A 25426-nucleotide genomic window follows, 5' to 3' on the forward strand; every position below is an offset into this window, starting at 1 on the left:
TTCAAATTATTGAGAAATACTTTTTCATTTTGGCATGTCAGTTTGCTTGCTATTTTGATAAGGAAGCATGTTCTTTAAAAAAAAAATGCGTGTTAAGTTGGTTCTGCATTTCTTGTATTTTGTCATATCCACTGCTACTTCTGTTTGACTTTTCCATTTGCCCTAGATATATCCCTAGAATAACAGAAATCTTCCTCATGTACATTGGGGTAGGGGGAGTCAAGATTCAGGATTTTCAAGTTTGTTGCATCTGTGTTCCTTATACCCTTATGAAAAAGTTTGTTACTTTTCATGAAGATAAATTTTATATATAGAAGATAAAGAACTCTAAGTTTGTGGTTTATGAAATCTTAGGTGAAATAAAACATTTCCTCCTTTTATTTGCAGAATTTCCCCCTTTATTAGAATGGGGGGACTTGAACTAAAAAAAAGAAAAAGACATAGAAACTAGAACTGAATATACATTGAACACTGAGGTGTTAATTTCCTTTGATGCAAGTGGAATTTAAGCTGGAAAAAATGAAACTAAACAAAATAAAACCTGGGAATCCGGTTTGAATGTGGATGAAATATACATATTTTTAAACAACTACTGAAGTTACAATAGTTGAGTAGACACAAAAAAGTCTTATACTGTATGATTCCAGCTCAGTTTTTGGTGTTTTGAAGTCAGGTGGTAGTTAGGCTGATGGGTGCTGGTGTCTGGAAGGAGGCATAAAAGCAACTTCCAGGGCCTGGTCATGTTCCCTTTTATGGTAACACTGCCAGTTACATGGGTTCCTTGCACTGTGGGAGTTTATCATGCTTTGCACTTTTTGGGTATGTGTTATACCTCAATGAAAAATTTATTTAAAAAGTCAAAACATGGGGCGCCTGGGTGGCTCAGTGGGTTAAGCCGCTGCCTTCGGCTCAGGTCATGATCCCAGGTCCTGGGTTCAAGCCCCACATCGGGCTTTCTGCTCAGCAGGGAGCCTGCTTCCTCCTCTCTCTCTGCCTGCCTCTCTGCCTGCTTGTGATCTCTGTCTGTCAAATAAATAAATAAAATCTTTAAAAAAAAAATAAAAAAAAATAAAAAAAATTAAAAGTCAAAACATGAAACTATTTTCCTAATGGATAATTTCCCTTTAATTCAAGTTCCTAGTTAGAGAGGGAAGAGAGTTCCCAGTGTTTTAACAAATGGCATCTCTTAACATTTAGCTACTGAGTGTTTGCTGAGGGGTTACACTTGGACCTGGTCACAGCCTGACTTTGGTTTCAAAGTCTTGATTCTCTGAATAATTGAAAGCTTTTCTGTGGCAATCACTAAGACAGACATTAGAAATAAAAGAAAAAATAAGATAAAATAAAGCAAAATAAAATTCTGCCATTTTGTGTTCCAGCACATAATTTTTTGGAGAAACTGAAACTGCATTTGATCTATAACTTTTTATCTATGTCTCTTGTAGAAGAATTTTAGGTAGATGTGACACACAAATGAAAGTGTCTTGTGGCATTCTTACTTTGGGTTGAGGCACAAGTTTTTCTGAAGGTTGCAAGAATATTTGTTGTGTAATAAGAAACATAAATTCTAGATAAAGAAACCTGTAGGGCCGGTCAGCTTGAATGAAAGTGATTTGACATGTGTTACAAGTTTGTTTGCACTCAACGAAACTAGTATTAACCTGCTTACTGCTTTTCAGTGGATCCCTTGTGGCAGTAGGATCAAGCCCAAGATCTTCATCGGCATGCCAGACTCTGCTGTGATTGCATGTCTGCATAATCATCTTTAGGACCTTTTATTTGGGAGGAGGAAGCACCGTGAGGCAGTCTATGCCTTTCCTAGGGCTGCCATAACAAAATACCATAGACTGAGTGGCTTGCTGCACAACAGAAATACATTGTCTCATAGGTTTTAGGCTAGAACCTCAAGATCAAGGAGTCAACAGGGTCAATGCTCCTTCTGAAGGCAAGAGAAAAGATCTGTTTCTTCAGGTCTCTCTCAGTTTCTGGTAGTTCGTTGACTGTGCTAGCACACCTACAGTCCTCATTATGGCATTCTCCACTTGAACCTGTCTGTGTCTGCTCAAATTTCTCCTTTGCATAAGGATACTAATCAAGGTGGATTAGGGCCCTCACCTTGCTACATATGGCATTAGGGTCTACCTCATTGTAACTTATTACGTCTCCTTGATCCTTTTTTCTTCTTGTAAGGTTACATTCTGAGGTATTGAGGGTTAGGATGTCACATCTGAATTTGGGGGACTACAGTTCGGTCTGTAACAGGTGGGAAGAGCCGTGTTGCTAGGTAGACTCAGGTTTGAGTGGGCACCTCAGCTTTCTTAGTTATGTGTCCTTAGAACAGTGGTGAAAATTTATTTCTTATTTTTGATCACATTCTAGTGTGCTTTCAGTTGTAGATTACATTAATTTTTTTCCTGTTTCTTTTATTTTGTTTTTAAATCTATTTGTCAGAGAAAGAGAATGAGCGAGCGCATAAGCAGGGGGAGTGGCAGGCAGAGGGAGAAGCATCTCCCTACTGAGCAAGGAGCCCAACTCAAGACTTAGTGCCAGGCCTCCGGGATCATGACCTGAGCCAAAGACAGACACTTAACTGCCTGAGCCATCCAGGTGTCCCATCTTTTTCCCATTTCTATTGAAATTTTATTTTATCTTTTTCTGAGCCTCAAGAAGTGATTACCTTTTAGTGGATATTAGGATGTTAGCAACTTCTGTATATGTAAAAGAATTTTTTAGCACATTAAGGGTTACTACTTTATTGCTACAAGGATAGAAGGAACAAGAGAAACTGTTCTAAAGTTACTGTAACAAAAAAATGGAGATTAAAGGAAATTTTAAGACTAATTAATTGTATCTTTTTTTATTTCATAAGGAACGGGTCATTAAGTATAGTGAGACATGTGCTCCAGATACTTGGTGCTCTAAGTGTTGGCCACAGAGAGTTGGTTAGAAATGCAAAATATCAGGTTCCACACCAGATCTGCTGAATCAGAGTTTTTTTTTTTTCATAAGATTCCAAGGGATTTAAATACATATTAAAGTTTGAGAATCATTAATCCAGACAGTACATCCTAGTCTTTTTCAAGTTAATGTACAAATAGAAAATGAACATATTGCTTTAAGGGCTGAGAGGCCAATATCCCAGCGCACGTGTCACTTATTTATGGCAGACTAGAATTTAGGCAGCTCCAGAAACAATAACAACAAACAAACAAACAAACCAATAAAACAAAAGTAAAAAAATGTGGGGAAGGAAGATACGCTTTCATGGCTTGAGATTTTGATGTGAAATAAAGCACATATAGTTCAGGGGGAACAGAGCAGTCGACTAGTCAGTTGGGGGTGGTTTGGATCTTGTGCTTGATTGCAGAGGGCGCTGTGAACTTGGGTGGAAGTGAGGAAGCTGTAACCATGGATGATAACTAAGCACCACGTTTAAAGCATCTGCTGTTACTTTACATGTGTTGTTGCTAGTCCTTTAAAAAGTCATTGTTAACTTGTTATACAGATAAGGAGAGGAAGACACAGAGGCCATTGTCACATAGCTAGTTTGTAAGATGGCATGGGCCTGTGGCAGAATTGTTAAAGCCAAGAATGGATAGGTGTTTGCATAAAATACTGAAGATAATGCCCAAAACATACCTTTGGAAACAGAGAGGCCCATTTCTTGGAAAATGAAAATGATAGAATTACTTTGCTGTTTACCCCCCCCCCCCCCAAATTAGTTAACATCTTCCCCGCTTTTGGAAATTAGCAAACACACACACACACACACACACACACACACACACACACACACTTATTAAAAAGGTAAATGCATAACAATTATGGGAAGTAAGCTGAGCCAGGAGAGGTAAATTGTTCCAGAATATTTAGGCAAACGCTGATTACTGAGTTTAAACCCATAACTCAGCAACTGAAAGAGAAATACATAGTTTTGTGTTAATAAAAGTGAGCATATTGTCTTTGTTAAAGTTTTTTGAATGCAAAGCTAGAGAACATAGGTCACATCACACACACACACAAATAACTTGTTGGTAGGAAAACTCACAGATTGGGTGGAAACCTCCCTGGAATGAGGGCAGTTTTTAGTTTTGGTTGGTGGGAACTATGGACCATTCTTTCTGGGTGCCGCCCCCAGAACAGGTGCCTGTAAGGTTTTACAGGCGAGATAAACGAGGTAGGCGCAAGGCAAGATTTATTAAAGGCGCCCTGGGAGTTGGGGGAGTCTTTTATCTGGGTTAAGACAGGGCATAGGTTTACAGCCATATAAGGTAGGGTATTTAGTGATCGGAGGGTATGGGGGAGTCCTGATACTCCTGTTTCCTGGATAGGTATCGGGTTACTTACGGAGATGTGTCCTGGGCGTACATCCTTTAGGCGGGAGAGTCAAGGGTTAAGGAAAGGAGGGGGGGCCTGGAAGATGGTGGCCTGGTGGTCATTTCTATTGTTTCTCCTGCATTCCTGGATCTACCGACCCAACAGTGCCATTAAGCATTTTCCTGTTCTTGCTGTCATGCAGTTTGAGGCACATTCCCGGGAGAGTAAATTCAGTTGGTCAAGCCTGAATTCCATTGTCGGTGTCTTGGATAAAAACAGGAACCTCGATTTATTGCTCCCCTAAAACTGCACATTGTAGGGCTTAAAGTAATTCCCCACAGTGAAATTAGGAGCTTTTCTGTAGGGGACATAGATGAGAGCCAGCCGGGGAAATAGATGAGAGGCAGCCAGAAAAATGACACCTGCTCAGTGTGCCACTTCATCAGGAGACTCTCACTGTGGCAGTAGATTCCATGAGATCTTGTAACACCACATGGACATTTATAGTTGGTTTCTCTGTGTATGTGATAGGTAAATAGAGGAATGGTGTCGATGGCTGGCTCGTATGAAGCTATTTCTAGGCCAGAGGAGTGTGAATAGAGTGGCATAGATTATAACATATAATTAATTACATAGTATAATGTAGGATTATATTGTAGCAGAAAAGGAAAAAGTAGATGAGAGTTGAAATCTTTAATTTGACTGTTGGACTGGTATGACCCCTTTCATCTCTACTTAAAGTAAAGTGAAATAATGAGTGCCTGCCCTGGAGGGACCCCTCCCCCGGGAGGTGCACCCACCTTACCTGCTCTGACCCCGGCACTTTGCCTTGCCTGCTGTGCTTGCCTGCTGTGCCCATGTTAATTTGTATTCTTTTGGTGCCTTCAAGCCCCAATCTGCTGTTTTTGTTTTTTTGTTCTTGTTTGTAAGAGAGGAAGAGGGTGGGGGCAGAGGGAGAGGGAGAAGGAGAATCTGGGTGTGGAGCCCAATGCGGTGCTCGATCTCACAACCTTGAAATTATGACCTGAGCTGAAATGACTCTTAATTGACTGAGCCACCCAGGTGGCCCTTTACGTATTTTAAACATTTTCTACAGCAGCCTTCAGCCAGTCTGGGGTGCCTGCCTGGATGTCTTCTTTCTTGAGGTATAATTATTGATTGGAGGAAATGTAGTAATCTGATTTCTGAGCTGCGTAGAAATTTTGAGGAATCTGCCCCTTTATCTGTATTTTATATAAGTCCTTTTATTTTTAGGAGCATTTTCTGCGGAACTGCAACATAATACATAGTAGGATAGTAGAAGTTATCTACATGAGAACCACTGAATTAGAATATATTGTAAAACTGTGTACTCCAAAAGAAACAAGAATGTTTCATATATGGCCATTTAAAAATCACCCTTGTTAATGGTAAGAACACGTTAAATGGTAATTCTTTGAAACCGTTTTTATGAGCAGTGAATCATCAAATTGAGGTGTGTAGCTTGCTGGCAATCTACTCATTTCTGTTTTCTGGATCCCACATTCTAGGCACTTCCTCATTCATTCCCCACATACTTGTAGGCATAGGTAGGGGTAGTGACCACACTTGAGGGTTCACTCTGTTTCTTGGGTAGACTCTTGAATAGTATTGTCTCAGCTACATCTCCTTTAGGAGTTGGGCAGTAAACACATATACAGAGCAGTTGATCTAAGAACTTTCTTGGGAAGGGTCTTTTAAGGCTTATATTTATATGTAGAAAAGACTGCGCATGCATGCACACACACACATACAGTATGCATACAAAAAAGTTGACCAGTATTCAGTTTGTTGAGGTTATAATTAAAGGACAATGCTCTACCTTAATTAAAAAGTTCAGTTTACTTACCTTTAGCCCTTTTGTAAATTAAACAAATTTTAACAATCACTTTTAAGGCTTTTTTGAAATATAATTGGTCTTATTGATAAAGTAGCATCTTCAGCATTTAGACTTGCTTATTAATTTAATACTTGATTTCTATTGTTAAGGGATCTATTAACATAAACCTTCTCAAGTACTTAACCCTTCTTGTAAGTGAAGTGGATTAGACCTATGGATGAAGTGAACCTGTAAAGGAGTCTTAGATATTTCAGTGTTGGGCAGAAACTCATTTAGGTTTCAGTCCTGACTGCGTGTTTGAGTCCATTTCACACGAAGAGACAGTCCAGCACAGTCCACTAGTTCAGCCACTGAAGATGGGTGGAGGTGACAAGGAACAAACTCTGTGCTTTTGTTTCTTTTGGCAAAATGGGGATCAGGGAACCCACTTGAAGAGTTGTGACGAGGAGTGAGTGAGTGAACTCACAGACACACAGGGCCACTTTAGAAAGGGCCAGGCCTATAATAAAGTCCTAGGTAAGTATTACTTTTCAAAATTGGAATTGCAGGTCTGTTGTTACAAGCCAAATTTTTTTTAACTATAAAAAGAATAAAAATATCACATATATCCTGATTTTCTTTATTGACCCAGAAAATGTTAATATAGTATTGATTCTCTTAGATCTTTCTTAATTCTAAATCTTTGCAGGGATAAAGGGTGCATATCAGTTTAAGGAGGTTAATTCCCACTCCAGTTAATTTGGGTTACTTAATTTTTAATCACAGGTTTTTCAGTCTTTCATTCTTTTCAGATGTGTACATCTGCTAAAGGAAAATATTTATAGTCACTAAGTTTCTGTCTTCAGAACTTCAAAAGGAGATGGCTTCTTACCTTGTGGTATCCATTCTTTGGCTAGCCACAAAAGTCTGCAAATCTCTTAGGCTTGACTGCCTGCTCCCCACCGCCCCCCCCCCCCCCCCCCGCCCCTTTCTTAAACAGTCATTTCAGGTTTTGCCTCTGAAGACTGTTGAACATGACAGGGATCCCAAGATGCATGTGATTTTTCTCCAAAGATGAAATCTTTGACCCTGTTAGGATTTTGTATTATTTCATTTTCTTAGCCCTATATAATCCTTTAGATATTTAAAATGTTTGGTGGAATGCTCACTAGTTCTCACTGTGTTGCCCGACTAGTGACCTATTATGAAGTTATTCAGTGACGTAGGAGTAGGCTCATACAGAAGTTTTCTTAGGAAGCTTCTTTGCCAGTGCAGATACTCAAAAAATAAATGAATGAAGTGTGGAAAATCCATCGAATTCCTGACTAAAGTTATTTTGAGAGCAGACTTTGCTCTCAAATATCTCTGCCAATGTTAATGTGGGTCCTGTTGAATGTAGGCTCTGGCTGTTCAGGATCTCATCCTGGTGGGTCATTCATGGTGTGTTCCTGGTTAGGTGTATTTATGTGTCTGCATCCAAGTTGAACTTCTCTTTGTCTGTAGTTCAGGTTTGACATAGTTGATAGAGAGCTTTTGTTTTGGTGGCTTTGGTTACCAAGTTTGGTTATTACGTCTTGAGACCCTTTCTGGAGTATATAAATGTTGAACATAGAAAGATGTCCCTTTTTTTGGGGGTGGGGTCACGGTAGAGCCTTTGTTTATTTATCTAGCTAATTTAAAGTATTATATGAAGTTTAAAAAAGGTGGGATGCAGGGTTTGTTAAGAGCCCCTTATATTCAACATGTTGATAAAGAGACTTAGAAGCCCACTATTTTTTTTTTTTTTTTTAATTGATGGTATGTAGGGGTGGCTAGGTGGCTCAGTTGGTTGAACGGTTGCCTTCAGCTCAGGTCATGATCTCACCGTCCTAGGATCGAGCCCGAGGGTATGCTCCTTGCTCAGCAGGAAGGCTTCTGCTTTTCCCCCTGCCTGCTGCTCTCCCTGCTTGTGCCCTCTCTCTCTCTCTCTCTCTCTGTCAAATAAAATAAACTCTTTAAAAAAAAATAAATTGATGGTATGTAGCTTGGCTTGTTATGGCCTGTTTTCAGGTAAGAGAGCAAGCTTACCTATCACCCTTTCATTTCACGGTTATCCTCTCTGTCAGGTTCTGAACATGGTTTTCACACAAGATGGAACAACAACAATGATAAAGGAAGAATGAACAGTAAAGAAGACCAAACCAGATGAGAAAAATAGATCATCTAAATTAGATGGCAAACAGATTTCATCTTTTCCAGGTGTAGAGGCTGAATGTAGTACATTTGGAAGGAGTGCTCTGATCAGTTGAGTGTTTTTCTTGGGTATAGTTGTGGAAGGGAACATTTGCCATCTCTAGATTCACAGATGATCTGAATTTTTAGCCCAGATGAAGTACATGGCAAGGAACTCGGAGTCATGATATTAGAAGCACTCTACTGTCCTTGTAAAGACGTTGTCTGAAAGGTTTATTTTCTATGATTCAGGCTAGTGTACTTGGTACTAACCTCTAGAAAAATTATTGCTTCCCCCTGCTTCTGCTCTCTCTGTCAAATAAAACAAAACAAAATAAATAAATAAAAAATTCTTTCCCTACTTAGTATTTTGTGCTACTTTAAAAATGGAATTTGCTTTATTTATCCAGTTAAATTAAAAATAATTTTTACTTGTTTGTACTGTTGAAACTTACTGGCATTAAGTTGTAATTTTTCCTGCTTCCCATCAAACGCTGTGAGGCATAGATGCCTTATGAATGAAGTCGTCATGGGTATCTCTATCCTCCTCTCTTCCATCAATTCAGGGTTAATTCTTTTCAAGAAGTTTCCTGGTGGATGGGATGCCTGACTGGCTCAGTTGACCGCGTATGCTACTCTTGATCCTGAGGTCATAAGTTCAAGGCTCACATTGGGTGTAGCAGATTACTTTAAAAAAAAAAAAAAAAGGGAAAGTCTTAAGAAGAAGAAAAAACAAAAGTTTGCCAGTGGAGAAGATACCCTGTGAAGTAGTTGCTGTCCCAAATGATACCACTTTGAAGCCCTGTGTGTGTTCTGTTTTCTTTTTGAGTGTACAGATGTATGTACATCTGTATGTACAACTTTTCTTTTTGAGTGTGTTTACATCATAGAAGCTGAATGAGGAAAGAAAGTAAATTAGTTAATATGTCACCATTATAAACTGGCACAAATCATTAATATTTTCAGAGACGTTATCACCTCGCAGTTGTGTGATACGTTTTCGGAGTCTTATTTGTTGGTTGCTTATAAGAGCAAGCCAGCAGCCTTCCAGAGCTATTCTCTGTCTAGCACGGAACCTGGAGGAACTGGATTAACACCACAGCATGGGGGAGAGACAACAGAGAGGGTGGGGGTTCTTTTGTTTGAATCTCCTAGCTGGATACCAAAATCAGCCTGATGGACTGTGACAAATAAGGTCCAAGTCACAGTGGAACAGGATTTATATTTACCTAGAGTCTAATTGGACCGAGATTTCCTGCAGTTATGTTAAAATCCTCCGCCCTTATGCTTGGTGAGCAAGCGTTTGAACTCGAAGCTCTGGAGGTTTAGCTTTGTGGGCTCAATTAATTGTTAAATGTTCCCTTTATTATAATTATACATCGATGCCTTGCTTTGTAGTAGCCAAGGAAATTGCTGAAAGAGTTGTTTAATCTGTTATACTCTATCAGTTTTGTAAAAAGCTATTTTTAAAAGGAAACAATTTTGATTTGAAGTGGCATGGTGGTATTTGAGTTGGAGAGGATCGTTGAAATTGAAATGCAGGAATCTGGCTCCGCTCTTGACAGGGATTGGCTTGTAGTTGACGTTGACCCATGTGTTTGTCGTCTTTCCAGATGCCGCGGTCTGTTTGTTCTGACAGCTTCACCAGCTGAGAAAACCAGACTTTCCAAGATTAAAAACATTGTGAATTTAAAGATGGAACAGGGTTTTATGTTTGTTGAATTACTTTAAAGTGTATGTATATAAGAAAGATTTCCTTTTGTAAAACATTTAAATACTAGAGGAATAGATACTTGTATACATGAGTTTTGCTTTGAAGATACCTAAATGCCCCTAACCCTACCAAAAGTAAAAATACGCTTTTCTTTTCCTTCCTGTGTTTGTGTTAATATAAATTTTGTAATAGATTTTTAAGTACCATGAAATAGATGAGAGCCGATAAGTAAGTTACTTGGTTCTTTTAAGTTAAGGCTTAAAATGCCTGGAAATGGGTAGACTTCTAAAGTCACTTTAACAAGTCTCTTAAATTCGTATATAATGACCCTTTGTCATTGTGTATGCATAAAATATCCAGTACCTTTAAATCTTTTTCATTATTTCACCATTAAATATGCATTCAAACTAATAAGGCAGCATACTATATGTTGCATATGAAAGAAATTCTATGTTTGTTCACTCATTTGACCCCTGAATTTATTTTCTCACTTATGTTTCTGAATTTCCTTATTCAGTTGCCTTTAAAAGGAACACCTCTTCAATGATGTTCTGTGTGATAATTAGTAAACTGTGTAAAAACTGAATTGTAGAAGGCAGAGAGAGAGTTGTTTTAGATTCCCTCGGAAGGCTGTAGGCCTCGTTCTGGCTTTCTTTGTGTGCTGGGCAGATGTCGATGTTTGACACGTGGTGTGTTAGTGGCTCACTTTCAACCGATCAATAGAGATATGGTAAGAAAAAATGTTGGGGGGGTTGATTATGGCTTTAAGTTCCTTTTAAAAAGGGAATATGGAGTGAGTTTATAACAGATTTTTAATACTATTTCATTATGTTACTTTTCATTATTCTCAGCTTTTACATTAACATTTTAATTTGTGCTCCATTAGTGAAGCTGTGTGTGCGGCTCTAAGGCAGGCTGTTACTATTGTTATTAGGTGATATTTAGTTTTCGTGCTTGTCCTGTCATCCTCTTGTGCTGATTGTAAAACATAGGTACCGTACATACAATTACCAGATTGATTGAGGGAATGTTAACAATACTTTGTATAATTGTACTTTTTTTCTTCTTTAGTAGAGAGAAGGTAAATGTAAAAAAAAAGCTTCACCTGTTATGCTGTGTTTTTGTATGGTTGGGAACAATAAAAAGCTAAGAAGTAATGTTTTAATTACCATGATTCCATGGTGCAAAAATACACCTCAAGTTTTGAGGTTTGTATTTGAGAATTAACTCTAGCAGCTCTCAGCCCTCAGAGGAACATTATGCTTCTTCCTTACAGAGGATTTTATATCTCACATTTCAGGCTGGGCAGTGGACACTTCCTGTCCAGCTTTCTCTGTGTACTGGCTAGAAGACATTTTGAAGGAGAAGAACCTTGGGCCATCTTTCAGGCTCATAAACTAGAATGCTTTTGAAGTTTGCAGCTATCCAGAAAGTGGATATCTGGTATCATGGAGTTGCGGTGCTTTTGGCATTCCTGTCCTGGTGGGTTGAGGCTTCTTGTTCATAGAAAGCAACAGTTTTGTCATATGTTTTACTTCTCTTCACACACCCCCATCCCCAGCTGCTAGGATACACAGTGCTGTGGCTCCTGCTACAGCCACAGGTGGGTCTCCAAGTCCCTTTTCAGTGTTGTTCCTGTACTAATGACGGGTGGTCCCATTTTAATGTTCTTGCCTCTGAATTCACCTGGTGCCTTTGCCCTGTGAATGTATTTATAAAATTTGGCTATAGGTCTTTCTTTTATCCTTCTCCTGTATTTCCCCTCCTGCGTTTGTTCTCTTTTCTTTTTGATGAGCAAATAATACATTCAGAGAAGAACATAGAAATGCTCAGATAAGCAAAACATAAAAGTCTCAAAACCATGACATTAATATTGTTTTGTATTACTCTGTGGGGTTATGCTGTTCAGAGTTTCGTAATGATGCTTTTGAAATCAACATGTCCTGAATTTATTGCCATGCCAGTAATTATAAATCGGAGTCATTATTGTTGCTTTCTATACCAAGAATACTGGCATTCTCAACCTGGAAGGGTCCATGGTCAACCAAGGGGACAGTGAATTCAGGAGATGATAAACTTGAGTGGGTAAAAATTGTATCTTTATTTTCACTGATTCATTACCTTTCAAATGACATTTAGCATTCAGTCATGCTTTAGTTATGAAGATAGGCAATAAACCATAGTGATATTGGCAGTACCTATGACACCAGTATGAGCCACAGATATTCCCATATCCTATAACAGAGAGAAAAACATCTGAAAGTAATGTTTATGTTCACCAGGACTTTGAAATTATAAGAGGTTATTAAGGCAGTAAACTTTAGTAAATTTTATTATTTAAGGAGTCAGTTAAGAAATACATACAATTAAAAATATTTTTTCTCATACTATGGTAAGTATTTTAATACTTTTTCGTGTGTGAATTTAAAACAAAATTGCTTTTGAAGAGTTGTGTATAGGTTGCTAAAGGTACTTGCTGCCTGAAAAATATTAGGTGCACCCACAGTAATGAATAGGTACCAGGGATGTGACTTGTATATTGTTGGATTTTAGGTTATTTCCAAATATTTGCCTTTATGAACAACAGTGGTGAGCATTTATTCATTTCTGTTCACTCTCCTTAGGAATAGAAATGCTGAGTTAAAAGGTGTATCTGGATGTCCAAAGATTTTTAATGTACTGCCATTGTAAGTCTTTCCAATTACCCTGATGTACCATGGGGTTTTGGCCTCTGCAAGTGACTGAATTTGTGGTTTTGAAACTGCAGAAGTGTTTTCTAGGTAGAGCAGGAGACTCCACATTACCTCTGGATAGTATATCTTCACTTCAGAGAATGGATCAGACACATTTGTGTGCTCTGTTTTTTATCCACAGTTAATGGCGTGGAAAGGAGGAGATAAAGCTGTGACATTACAGAGAATGCCTTCTTTCCAGTATGAAGTAAAATATGGATTATATTCCAAGAATTTAGTGTATTATGAATTCTGGTCAGCTTTAACTTTTAAAAATGATAACATGTTCCAGAAAATTTGGTTATCAGTGGTTGCTGTGTTTTTGTTGGAGGAGCAGCCACATACTCTCTCTCAAGTCCTAAAATCAAACTTACGTGGAAGTGGAGAAGGAAGGGAGACCCTGAGTGGTGCCAGCAGACACCGTCAACTGCCTTCTGCTTGACATGGCAGTCAGTGTGCAGAAGTTACTATCCCTTGTGTACATCCTGTGAAACCTTCAGGGTAGAGTCAGCTGTAGAAGCTTGGCTTAGCTGTGAAGTCTCTTCAGGGAGGCAGTTGTGGACTTTGTTCTGCCTTGTTTTATCTGTCTGTGGGGATTGATTGTTAATCCTACTGAAAGGTAATGATATGCTGTCTATTCAGACTGTTTTAGTCATTCTGAATCGAGCTCACTGTGTTGTATGTTTTCACATACTTGCTAGGGTTATTTGTTCCTTCCTAGCTTTTCCTATTTAAAAAAAAATAGAATGTTTCCCCCAAATCATTGTTCAGGATATCACTCTGTTCATGAATGTAGTTTAAATATTTGCCCCATTTAAAAATAATTTAAAGATACTTGTGTTCCATGGCCAGAAATGCTGAATTGTGAATAGTAAATTCTTGGTCTGGTTCTTTAGCTACAGTCAAAGGTTTTATTAATTTTATTGTGTGTGGCCTCCATTCCCATTGGCAGTTTTGATATATTTCATGTTCCATCTCCAGTCAGTATATTTGCGTTTAGGATAATTGGAAGGATGAGGAGAGCAGGGCTGCCTCTTTTCAGTAATCAGTCCCCAGAAGTTGAAATACTGTAGTTCTGTTTATATCCCCTACCAGAGTTTAGTCATATTATAAAATCAGCTATAAGGAAAGCTGAGAAATGTCATGTTTATTCTAAGTGGCCATAGAACCTTCTAGACATCAGATATTCTGTTATTAAGGAAGAAGGGGAGAATGAATGCTACACTTAGCTAGCAGTCTCTGCACAGAGACTAAAACCCACGTGCAATTAAAATTATTGCAGACATACAGTGACTTACTTGTTTTCATGCCTGGCTCTGATATTAGAATGGTGAACTTGGCAAGGGAAGGACTGTATTTTTATTCATCTCAGTATCTCTGACACTAGCTGGTATGTAGCTGGTGCATAGGAAGTCTCTGTGTGAATGTTTTAGGAGTTTATGATTCTGTTTCTTGTAGAGCATATTTGTCTTTATTTTTTAACTTTAATCTCTACAGGATTTGTCTATTACTACTTCAGTTAAAATGGAGAAGTCTAATTTTTCCCCCAAAGTTCTGATTCATTTCATCTCAGCAGATGTTCAAAACATGATTTTTACAAGGTATAAATTACAAAAAGCAAAAGTGTCATTAAGTCTTATATTGGCCCAGAGCAGCTGCAATCATTTTTTGACGTGTGTTGAGTACAGTTTCGGATAGAAAGCATCCAGAACTTCTTACAGTCCAAACAATAAACTAAATCTCTCATTTCATTTTGGGAATCAAGAGGCATTTAGGTACTTTAAATAGTACTACCTTGCATAGATCTTTGCTAATTTTGATTATAAAAGTGAGAGGTGAATGGCAGATTACCAGACAAGATCTCACCTACTCCCACATATCCCCCCAAAGAATACTTTTTAGCCTGAGAATGATGTATATGTTCTAAAGCAAAATTACCACATGTAGAATCCTAAGATAGATCATTGGAAATAGTTGTATAGGTGGAATTTTTTCCCCAAATACCTGTTGAGTACTTACAAAATTACATTTTATAATTCACAGGGGGCTAAAGATCTGTAATGAAAATTTGAGGTCTCAATATTTATTCAGTCATGTGAAATTGACTGGAAGTTTTAAGTTATTCTTAAAATATCTTTAGTTTTTTAAGGTTTTTAAATTTATTTTTATTAACATATAATGTATTATTTGTTTCAGGGGTACAGGTCTGTGGTTCATCAGTCTTGGATAATTCACAGTGCTCACCATAGCACATACCCTCCCCAGTGTCCAACACCCAGCCACCCCATCCCTCCTACCACCCCCTTCACTCCAGCAGCCCTCATTTTGTTTCCTGAGATTACGAGTCTCTTATGCTTTGTCGTCTTCTCTGGTTTCTTCTTATTTCATTTTTTTCTTCTCTTCCCCTATGATCCTCTGCCTTGTTTCTCAAATTTCACATGTCAGTGAGATCATATGATAGTTATCCTTCTCTGATTGACTTATTTTGCTCAGCATAATACTCTCTAGTTCCATCCACGTCGTTGCAGATGCCAAGATTTCATTTCTTTTGATGGCTGCATAGTATTCCATTGTATATATACACACCACATCTTCTTTATCCGTTCATCTGTTGATGGACATCTAGGTTGTTTCTGTAGTTTGGCTACTGTGGACATTGCTGCTATAAACATTCGGGTGCACGTGCCCTTTCGGATCACTGCATTTGTATCTTTAGGGTAAATACCCAGTAGTGCAATTGCTGGGTCATAGGGTAGTTCTATTTTCAATTTTCTGAGGAATTTCCACGCTGTTTTCCAGAGCAGCTGCACCAGCTTGCATTCCCACCGATAGTGTAGAAGGGTTGCCCTTTCTCCGGATCCTTGTCAACATCTGTCATTTCCTGACTTGTTAATTTTAGCCATTCTGACTGGTGTGAGGTGGGATCTCATTGTGGTTTTGATTTGTATTTCCCTGATGCTGACCAACATTGACCACTTTTTCATGTGTCTCTTGGCCATCTGGATGTCTTCTTTGTAGAAATGTCTGTTCATGTTCTCTGCCCATTTCTTGTTCTTTGGGTGTTGAGTTTGATAAGTTCTTTATAGATTTCAGATACTAGCCCTTTATCTGGTATGTCATTTGTGAATATCTTGTCCCATTCTGTCAGTTGTCTTCCGGTTTTGTTGACTGTTTCCTTTGCTATGCAAAAGCTTTTTGATCTTGATGAAGTCCCAGTAGTTCATTTTGCCCTTGCTCCCCTTGCCTTTGGCGATGTGTCTAGGAAGAAGTTGCTGCGGCTGAGCTCGAAGAGGTTGCTGCCTGTGTTCTCCTCAAGGATTTTGATGGATTCCTGTCTCACGTTGAGGTCTTTCATCCATTTTGAGTCTATTTTTGTGTGTGGTGTAGGGAAATTTGCCAGTTTCATTGTTCTGCGTGTGGCTGTCCAATTTTCCCAACAACATTTGTTGAAGAGACTGTCTTTTTTCCATTGGACATTCTTTCCTGCTTTGTTGAAGATTAGTTGACCATAAAGATGAGGGTCCATTTCTGCATGCTCTATTCTGTTCCATTGATCTAAGTGTCTGTTTCTGTGCCAGTACCATACTGTCTCAATGATTACAGCTTTGCAGTAGAGCTTGAAGTCCACAAAGATACCTTTAGTTTTTGACTTTAATTTTAAACTAAGCACTTGACCAAACAACAGTAGCAAGAACAACAAAAACCCAAATTAAAAAAAATAATGATTTAAGTGTGAGAGGGAAGAGATATGGATAGAATAAGTGAGTCAGGGAATAGGGTTCATTTGCTCTTAGAGGTTTATACAAATTACATAAACTATAAAATTCTGTAAAGCAGAGAATTAAACTTAATGCCTGAAATAGTCTTTAAATACACTAATAGAATTTAATGGGGTATGTTAGACGTCAGCAATAGTATTAGCAGCATATTGATCAGCTGATAACTTAAGAACCCAATCTTCTGTACCTATAACTTTGTACAAGGAGTTTTGTGGAGGTGAGGAAGGGCAAGATACAAAGGTAGACAGGATTCTAGTCCTTGATCTTCATTTTATAGGGAGAAATTACACTTATTCAAGTGATGTTTTATATTAGTAACAGGCAGTGAGTGGACAGATGCCAACTGAATAGGACAGACTATATGTTGGTGATACTGGGGAAGACATGAAGGACCATGAAGAGTTTGATTTGGGTCCTGGAGTTTGGACAGAATTACAGTAGGACTAGGTAGAGGCAGAGCATCTCTGTTAGGGGCAACAGTATGGGGAATTTCATGGAAAAGGGCATGACATGGTTTTGTAACTATGATTCAGGACCCAGTTGAGTAGATGTAAATATCATGCTGTAGAAAGGAATGAAAAGGGTAGCTTGTGGTTTTCCTTTACTTCTCTTGTGTGTGGATTGCAGTTTGTCGGTCTGTGACTCTGGTGGTTCTAGTTTTGGGGCAGCAAATTCTGGATGCTTACCTTAAAATTATTTGGATCTTGATTTGATAAGTTTCTTTTAAGGTGCTTTTTTGCATGCCTTTTTCTCCTGTTAGCATCTCCTAGACGGATGTGTGGATGCTTAGGTGAAAGACTAATAACTCAAGAAGAGAACTCACTCATGGGATTGTTGTATTGTCTGGTAAATAACTCAGAGGTAAATTTCTGTAAACGGAGTATCAGTTTTAGAAGCAATTCAGTATAGTAGTTGGTAATCTGTGTCATGTATCTTGTGTGTATATCTAAATCCATATAGTAAGTTTAGCCTACTTTTTTTTTTAAATTTTTTTAAAAAATTTTATTTTATTTTATTTTTTATAAACATATAATATATTTTTATCCCCAGGGGTACAGGCCTGTGAATCGCCAGGTTTACACACTTCACAGCACTCACCCCAGCACATACCCTCCCCAATGTCCATAACCCCACCCCCCTCACCCAACCCGCCCCCCTGCCAGCAACCCTCAGTTTGTTTTGTGAGACTACGAGTCACTTATGGTTAGTCTCCCTCCCAATCCCATCTTGTTTCATTTATTCTTCTCCTACCCCCTTAGCCCCCCATGTTGCATCTCCACTTCCTCATATCAGGGAGATCATATGATAGTTGTCTTTCTCCGATTGACTTATTTCGCTAAGCATGATACCCTCTAGTTCCATCCACGTCGTCGCAAATGGCAAGATTTCATTTCTTTTGATGGCTGCATAGTATTCCATTGTGTATATATACCACATCTTCTTTATCCATTCATCTGTTGATGGACATCTAGGTTCTTTCCATCGTTTGACTATTGTAGACATTGCTGCTATAAACATTCGGGTGCACGTGCCCCTTCGGATCACTACATTTGTATCTTTAGGGTAAATACCCAGTAGTGCAATTGCTGGGTCATAGGATAGTTCTATTTTCAACATTTTGAGGAACCTCCATGCTGTTTTCCAGAGTGGTTGCACCAGCTTGCATTCCCACCAACAGTGTAGGAGGGTTCCCCTTTCTCCGCATCCTCGCCAGCATCTGTCATTTCCTGACTTGTTCATTTTAGCCATTCTGACTGGTGTGAGGTGATATCTCATTGTGGTTTTGATTTGTATTTCTCTGATGCCGAGTGATATGGAGCACTTTCTCATGTGTCTGTTGGCCATCTGGATGTCTTCTTTGCAGAAATGTCTGTTCATGTCCTGTGCCCGTTTCTTGATTGGATTATTCTTTGGGTGTTGAGTTTGCTAAGTTCTTTATAGATTTTGGACACTAGCCCTGAAATCCATGAAAATTGAGCCATCTGTCTGTTCAGACTGATAACTGATCTTATTTTCCCAGCCTTTAGTTATATTTAAGTCCTCTTTCTAAAAAGCTGATAATAAATATTTGAAAGGGTTGAAATGTTATATGAATGTATACAGTAGTCTTACAAGAAAGACTTACAAGATGGGGATGCCTATAAAATACAAAAAACAATTGGTGTGGGAAATTCTGTAGCTTGGTGCTTCAATTGTGGAACAGTTGCTTTTAGAAAATTGAGAACTGCAGACTACAATTAACTGTCATTAATTTCCGTGAATAGAAATATGTTCCATTTACTGTACAATCAGGAGCCAGGCTTGAATGAGTTTAAATAGATGAAATCTAAATCGTCCTGACAGTCCATTAAACACCAGCAGAAAACCTGTAAAGAAAATGGATTCGCTATGATACCAGTTCATAATAAAATCATTTGCCAAGTAAGAATTATAGACCAGGCGTCGAGAATTCTCCTGTGTATTTCCAGTGAGCACTGCAAATTGGCTGAACCATTTGTTGTAAAGCCCAGGCTCCCAGCACATTGTTTTCTGAGTAGGAGCAAGCAGTGTTGCTTGCAGTCTGCTCTGCGGGATGTGACACCAGAAGATCAGACCAGCGATTTGTTTGTTGTCAGCCATATGGGGAGAGTGGAAGCTTTACTCCATCCTGTCGCTGGTTATTTTTTTCCTACGATTACTGGGCAGAGCGTTCCTAGAAGTGTTTGAATTCTATTCGAGTTGGTTTCCTAAATGTACAAATTTAGCCGTGTTGCAGTTGTGATCATTGTGGTGAGGACCTATTGTTTTTCATTAACAATCAGTCAGCCTCAACTTAATAGGGATTTTATCACAGAATTATTTTTTTTTAAGATTTTATTTATTTATTTGACATAGAGAGATGTAGTGACAGAGGGAACACAAGCAGGGAAGTGTGAGAGGGAGAAGCAGGCTTCCCGCCAAGCAGGGAGCCTGATGCGGGGCTCGACCCCAGGACCCTGAGATCATAAGCTGAGCCGAAGGCAGACGCTTAACAACTGACCCACCCAGGTGCCCTGAGAATTCATGTTTTAGATAGGACCCACTGATTTGGGGGTAGGGTTGTTACCCACCTTCCCGAGCACTAGAAAGGTAGGTGCAGTGGGGCAGCAAGAGTGCGAGCAATCTGGAAATGCCTCTTCCCCGAGTCTCTAATGCCCTAACACCTTTTGCTTGCATGGGGCAGATGGCCACCACTGATTTATAAAATAGATCCTCTCCTGCCAGCTAGATTCTGGGTGTTCTCTTAGGGCACAAAAGCTCCACACAAACAGCCATTAGACACTGTAGGAGAGCTCCACATCACTGAACTGGAGTTTGGATGTTCAGCTGGCTTGGGTCTTTTTCGCAGTTGGGATTCAGTGTGGATCACAAGGAGGGCTTTTAGAGGAACATTTGCGGAAGGAAATGGTGGTGAGAGGGCTTCAGACACTCTTTGCTTGAGTAAGAGTGTCAACCTAGGGCCAGTGCTTAGCGTATCCATGTAACTGGTAAGATTGCTGCTGCTGGCAGGGCAGGGTTCTCAAGTCTGTGCAGCAGATGATTGATTTGAGACATGGGGTGGGGTCTGGCCGCAGCAGTTACTCCAAAACACCAGCATCACTTCTTCAAGTTAGAAATGTGACTGTTTTGGATCAGTCTTTAAGCTTTTGATGTACTAGAAGATTTTTTGACTTCTAGAGGAGAAAAGGGGAAGGTGGGAAATTGAAACAGCCTCCCAGCTGGTTTTTCTCATCATTTAATTTCCTGTCAGCATTGAGGTTTATCCTCAGATGAATGTTTGTTGGAAGTATACAACTTTCTGTCTTTAGATAAAAGCTCACTTTGTAGTGCTAGGTGGTAATCTGTAGACATTGGAATATGTGGGATTTAATTTTCATGAAGTTTAAAAAGGAAGGGACCAAGGATATGTTACCTCAGATCTTTTTCCCACTGGCTTTAGACTCTTTAAGGTGTAGCAAGTCAGTTTTAGTGACAGTTTTCAGGCTTAGAACACAGGATGGAGATAAACACTGAGAGGATTTCACTTACTGAGGTGCACTTTTCCCAGTTTTTGTTTCCTTTTCCCTTTTTAGTTCTCCGCGGTTCCGAGGTGATGTGGGTATATCCCATCCCTGCAAAAGACTCTAGTAGAAAACTAGAAGTAGACCATCTTGCAATTGAGTTAATCCTTAAAGAAGTATTTATTAGAAAATAACATTTATGTTCACATTGATGTTACACAACAGTGTTTTTAATGGGATCTCCTATAAGTGCTTTTCTGTTTTTACATTTTTGTTCAGGTCACTTGCTCCTTGTATAGTTCTTGAGTGTTTACTGTGGAGTGGAGTGTCTCGTTATAGAGGTGAGGAATGGTGATGGGTTTGACTGGTGCACAGATGCCGAGGCTGCTCCTTTGGAGGCCACGCAGTGCGGGTTGGGATTTCAGCGCTGTTTCTCACCTGCGCGTGTAGCTCTGTACCTTTTTGCATGTTGGACGTTTGGAAACAGCCATATTAACTAGTGAGATCCTTGTGGACTTTTGACCCTGTAGACCAGTCGGCTGATACCTCACTGGAAGGTTCGGTGTCCAGGGTGGAGGAATCCGGTGTAAGGGAAATGGAACACAGGACAGAGCCGTCCTGAGAGTCCGCCTTCTTGTCCACCACTGTGCCACACTGCGTGTCTCTGGGAATCTGTTTGTGAGAAAGTCGGTCTGTGCGTGCTTTTCCTCTTCTTTTCTTCTCTCTTTTTTTAAACAAGGAGAAGGGTTTCTATTGGAAATTATATTTCGGCGGTGCTGTCATGCCTTGCAAAGGGATGCGAGGGTATTTCAAAGATTAAGGGGGCAGATGTGCATTCACAGGAGGGAGAGTCTTTAAAGGACAGAGCCCAGCATAGGCTGGGCCTCGCCTGCACATTGTGACCGCAGCTTTAATGCTGGCTCACAGCCCTGCTTGCTCAATTAGGTGGTGAGGTAGGTGTCCACTGTGCTCTGGGAGGAGGCTGTCAGGAAGGATGCTGACAGGTTCTTTGTGTTTCAGGATGACGAACTGCCTGAGGCTTCAGGCTGTGGTTATTACCCTTGAGAGGACCATGCTCTTGCTCTATTTACATAAACCTGCTGATTTGCTGAGGATTGAAAAGCAGAGAGGGCTTTCTTTGCCTTAAGAATCTGCCTTCATGTTTTGGCTGACTTAGTTCCCTAGCTTAGCGAATGCTCTCTGTTGTTTGCAGATGGCACAATAGATTCTTGGACGCAAAGCTATGTTGAGGTTGTGAGGAACAGCCAGAAACACCCCTGTTCAGCATCATTGCACGGATCATGGGTACAGGATTTGAGGTCGCTTAATCGTGTGATCCGTTCCCTGGCAGAGGCTCGATGTTAGAGAACAAGTCTCAACCTAGACCCGTGTTTTATTTCCAGACACCCCTAGTAAAAAAAGGAGTTACATGTATTGTTTGAAATAATTGATATCGATGGTAATAGCCTCACTCATTTCTCTGGCGTATTTCAGCTTGCTGATTTTAAGATTAAAAAAATACGTGTATTTGCCCTGCAGCAGCCATTTGCTCAATCTGTAAATATATATTTTCGTATGGGTAATTTTGAAAATGTGCATCATGCACTTAATGGATTACTTCAGCTTTGCTCAGTTTTTTTCAGAACTTCTGGCTTTGTTTAAAAAAAAGGGGGGGGCTTGCTTGCTTTGCTTTTCCTTTCTTTCTAAGAAAAAAGGTGTCTGTAGTACTTGTGTTGGCTATGGGAGATTTTCAGGTTGAGGATCTTTGATTCAACTGACTGAAACCAATTTTCTAACCAGCCTCAGACGATCTATGCACTTATAAATTGCATGAAAATTCTGGGCAAATCATTTTGGCTTTAAAAGATTGCTGGGCATATATTCCAACTGAAAATTTAACATTGCTCTTAACTTACGTTCTCCTCTTGCCCTTGCCAAATTAAATCACTTTAGTTTTGTGCTCGCCATAAACATCTATATGAAATTATTTTCTTAAATAGCTGCTTCTTTAATGAGACAAGAGGGAAATATTTCTTATGAGTATTTGGCCTTATTTAACCTTGTTTTGAAAATCACTAAGAGTAATAATAAGTAGATTTCTTTCCCGTGAGACTTTAATTCCAGATTGTTGCTTAGGATGTACAGTTGGATCACTCTGATTTTTATGGGAGGGTAATAAAGAAAAATTTGACTCTACAATAATTTTTCATGCTTTTATTTTAAAAATGAATTTAAAAAGTCAGGTCAAAACAATGTATTTTTACCCATTTCTTTGGCAAGTTAGACATTGTGAAAAATTTTAATTTATATTACCCCTGATCTTAGTGATTCTGTGTTTAAGGACTACTTACATAAAATAAACTTAAATTTTGTCTTTTTTTTTTTTTTTAAAGATTTTATTTATTTATTAGACAGAGAGAAATCACAAGTAGGCAGAGAGGCAGGCAGAGAGAGAGGAGGAAGCAGGCTCCCTGCTGAGCAGAGAACCCGATGCGGGGCTTGAACCCAGGACCTGGGATCATGACCTGAGCCAAAGGCAGCGGCCCAACCCACTGAGCCACCCAGGCGCCCCTAAATTTTGTCTTTTAATTATGAAGTGAGCTTATCTTTTTCATGTATGAGTTTCCAGATACTGATAGAGATCACTTGATACAGTGACTTGTTTTACAGATTATTATTAGTCTCTTACATATGAATCAGGATCAATAGTAGCTTTTTATGTCAGTAGCTGACATAGTAGCTTTTTAAACAAAAAGAGGTGACTTTTTATCTGTTAACAAGGCATTAATAAGTACATGTGGTAATTCCATCCGTCAGGTTTAGGGTTCTTTTCCACACCACCTTATTCCTCATGGCAGGTTTCTCTGGCGAGCAGGTGAGAGTCTGCCTCCAACACTGCCAAGAAGCTTTTAGGCACAAGGATACCAGGGGTCGTCCTCCATGTCCCAGTATAGTCCTTTCCTCCCTCTCTGAGAGTGTTACATCCAGGTATATTTATAGATAATTATTTTCCTGATGTAACTTTGCAGTGAGAATCCTTTTCTGGAAAGTTTTTTTGTATTCAGGTTACTAGATATTTTAAGCCTCAGAGTTAGAAGGTTTATAGTTATAATGATTCTATGGATTATGAAAAGTATACTTAAAGCTTTTTTAAGGAAGGAGATGTTGCCATTTCTTTTCAGAGGAGCCATGAGCCAGTAATGGCCCTGGAGCTAACTCATGATAAAGTAGGTGCTGGTGGAATGAAGGAATTAAGAGGGTTTGGCATGGACAGGGTGGTGGAATTTTGGATACTGTAGCCCAGTGGAGGTTGAGATGGGGTGCGGGACCAGACCATTGTGTGCTGCACATTTTGGTCCCATGGACTTTAAGGAAGTGGAAGTCATTAGTCGGGAAGTGACCCATTTGTGTTGAAGTCAGTGAGTATATAGCCCGGTATGACAGTGTTATGAGATTTAGAAGAAAACGCTCTCTTTAGGAGGTGATAGGAAGAAGAAGGCCTCTAGACTGTGATTTGTGTTCAGGTTGAGTGAGACAGGTAAATAATTGATATCCAGAGATATGAAATACTGGTATTCCGTACATCAGGGATTTGGGACACAGAAATTAAGAATTGTTCCAAAATTGTGCGGATTAGAACTGCAGTTTTTTATGTAGGGAATGTTTTTAGTTGAATACCAAATTAGGGATAAGAAGACAGATATCTACCCAAGTAGGAAGAGTTCTCTTGTTCCTTGAGATGATTGGCATGTTAAATGGATATTGCCTGAATGTTAAGCGGAGTTATTTAGCATCCTGGACCCTGGAACAAAATAGAAAGTTCGGTGAGCAGTTTATTCCTGAGCTACTGTTGTGCATGGATTCAGGGATCGAATCTTTGTTGTTGAGTCTCCATCTGAGTAGAGAAATCAGTCGGGACATTCTGGATGCCTAGATTGGCATTCAGATTTCTTCTTTTTCTGACTTTGGACTACAGAAATCCTGATGTCTTTCAGAAAGTTTCTTGGAAGGAAGTGTCCTTGGTGAGGGCTTTCTTCATGATCCACCTCTTAGTGGCTCAGCTAGTGCTTGTGGTGGTACTGGACTGTCCATGGGATGGATGGCTCCAAATTTCTGCTCCTTTTCTTTTTCTTGGCTCTGCGTGTTTAACATAAGGCAGTAGAGGAATTTGCTTGTATTCTTATGCATCTGAGTTATTCTAAGATTCACTTACCATGAAGGGTCATGAGGAGGGATAAAACAAATAGCATTTTGAATGTGGGTATTATGGTTATTATCCTTAGAAAATTTGATTGACTACAGATGCATTTAGTTCTCAGTAAATAATACTTAGAGGATCCTATCTTAAGCTTTATGATGATCTTAGGTTGCCTTGTGGAGAGTGTTAAAGTCCCTTTAAAGCCACTGCTTCTCTTAAAATCATTGCTTCTTTAAAAAAAAAAAAAAAAAGCAGCCCTTTAAGACTCCAGCTGTGGAGAATGTTAGACATAATTACCCAACCATTGCCATGTCAAATGTAATTTAAGAAAGCGCTCTTAATCCCTTGAGGAAAGTGTGGTTTGGTTTACTGCATCCCTTCTCTGATTGGGTGCCTTGGTTTTCTTTATAATTAGAAAACATAAAGTGTTTAAGTTGAAATTTAATAGTAAATTATCCACAACTGGTTAGATTTCTTTCTTTTTCTTGGTTTAGGTGCAAAGGTCATTGTAACAGTATGTTCAAGCCAGTCGTCTTTATATCTTTCATGGATTTCCTCACAAATTGTTTACTGAAAACAAAGAAGCATTTGGCAAACTATGTCTCTTTGTGAAGACAAT

General features: G+C 39.2%; 1 protein-coding gene across 1 annotated transcript in view; it reads left to right on the plus strand.

Annotated features, from left to right (window-relative positions):
• RERE (arginine-glutamic acid dipeptide repeats) overlaps nucleotides 1–25426 on the plus strand; it is a 445015-nt gene that overhangs the window by 188158 nt on the left and 231431 nt on the right.

Source organism: Lutra lutra, chromosome 4, assembly GCF_902655055.1.
Source record: "Lutra lutra chromosome 4, mLutLut1.2, whole genome shotgun sequence".
Classification (NCBI taxonomy): Eukaryota; Metazoa; Chordata; class Mammalia; order Carnivora; family Mustelidae; genus Lutra; species Lutra lutra.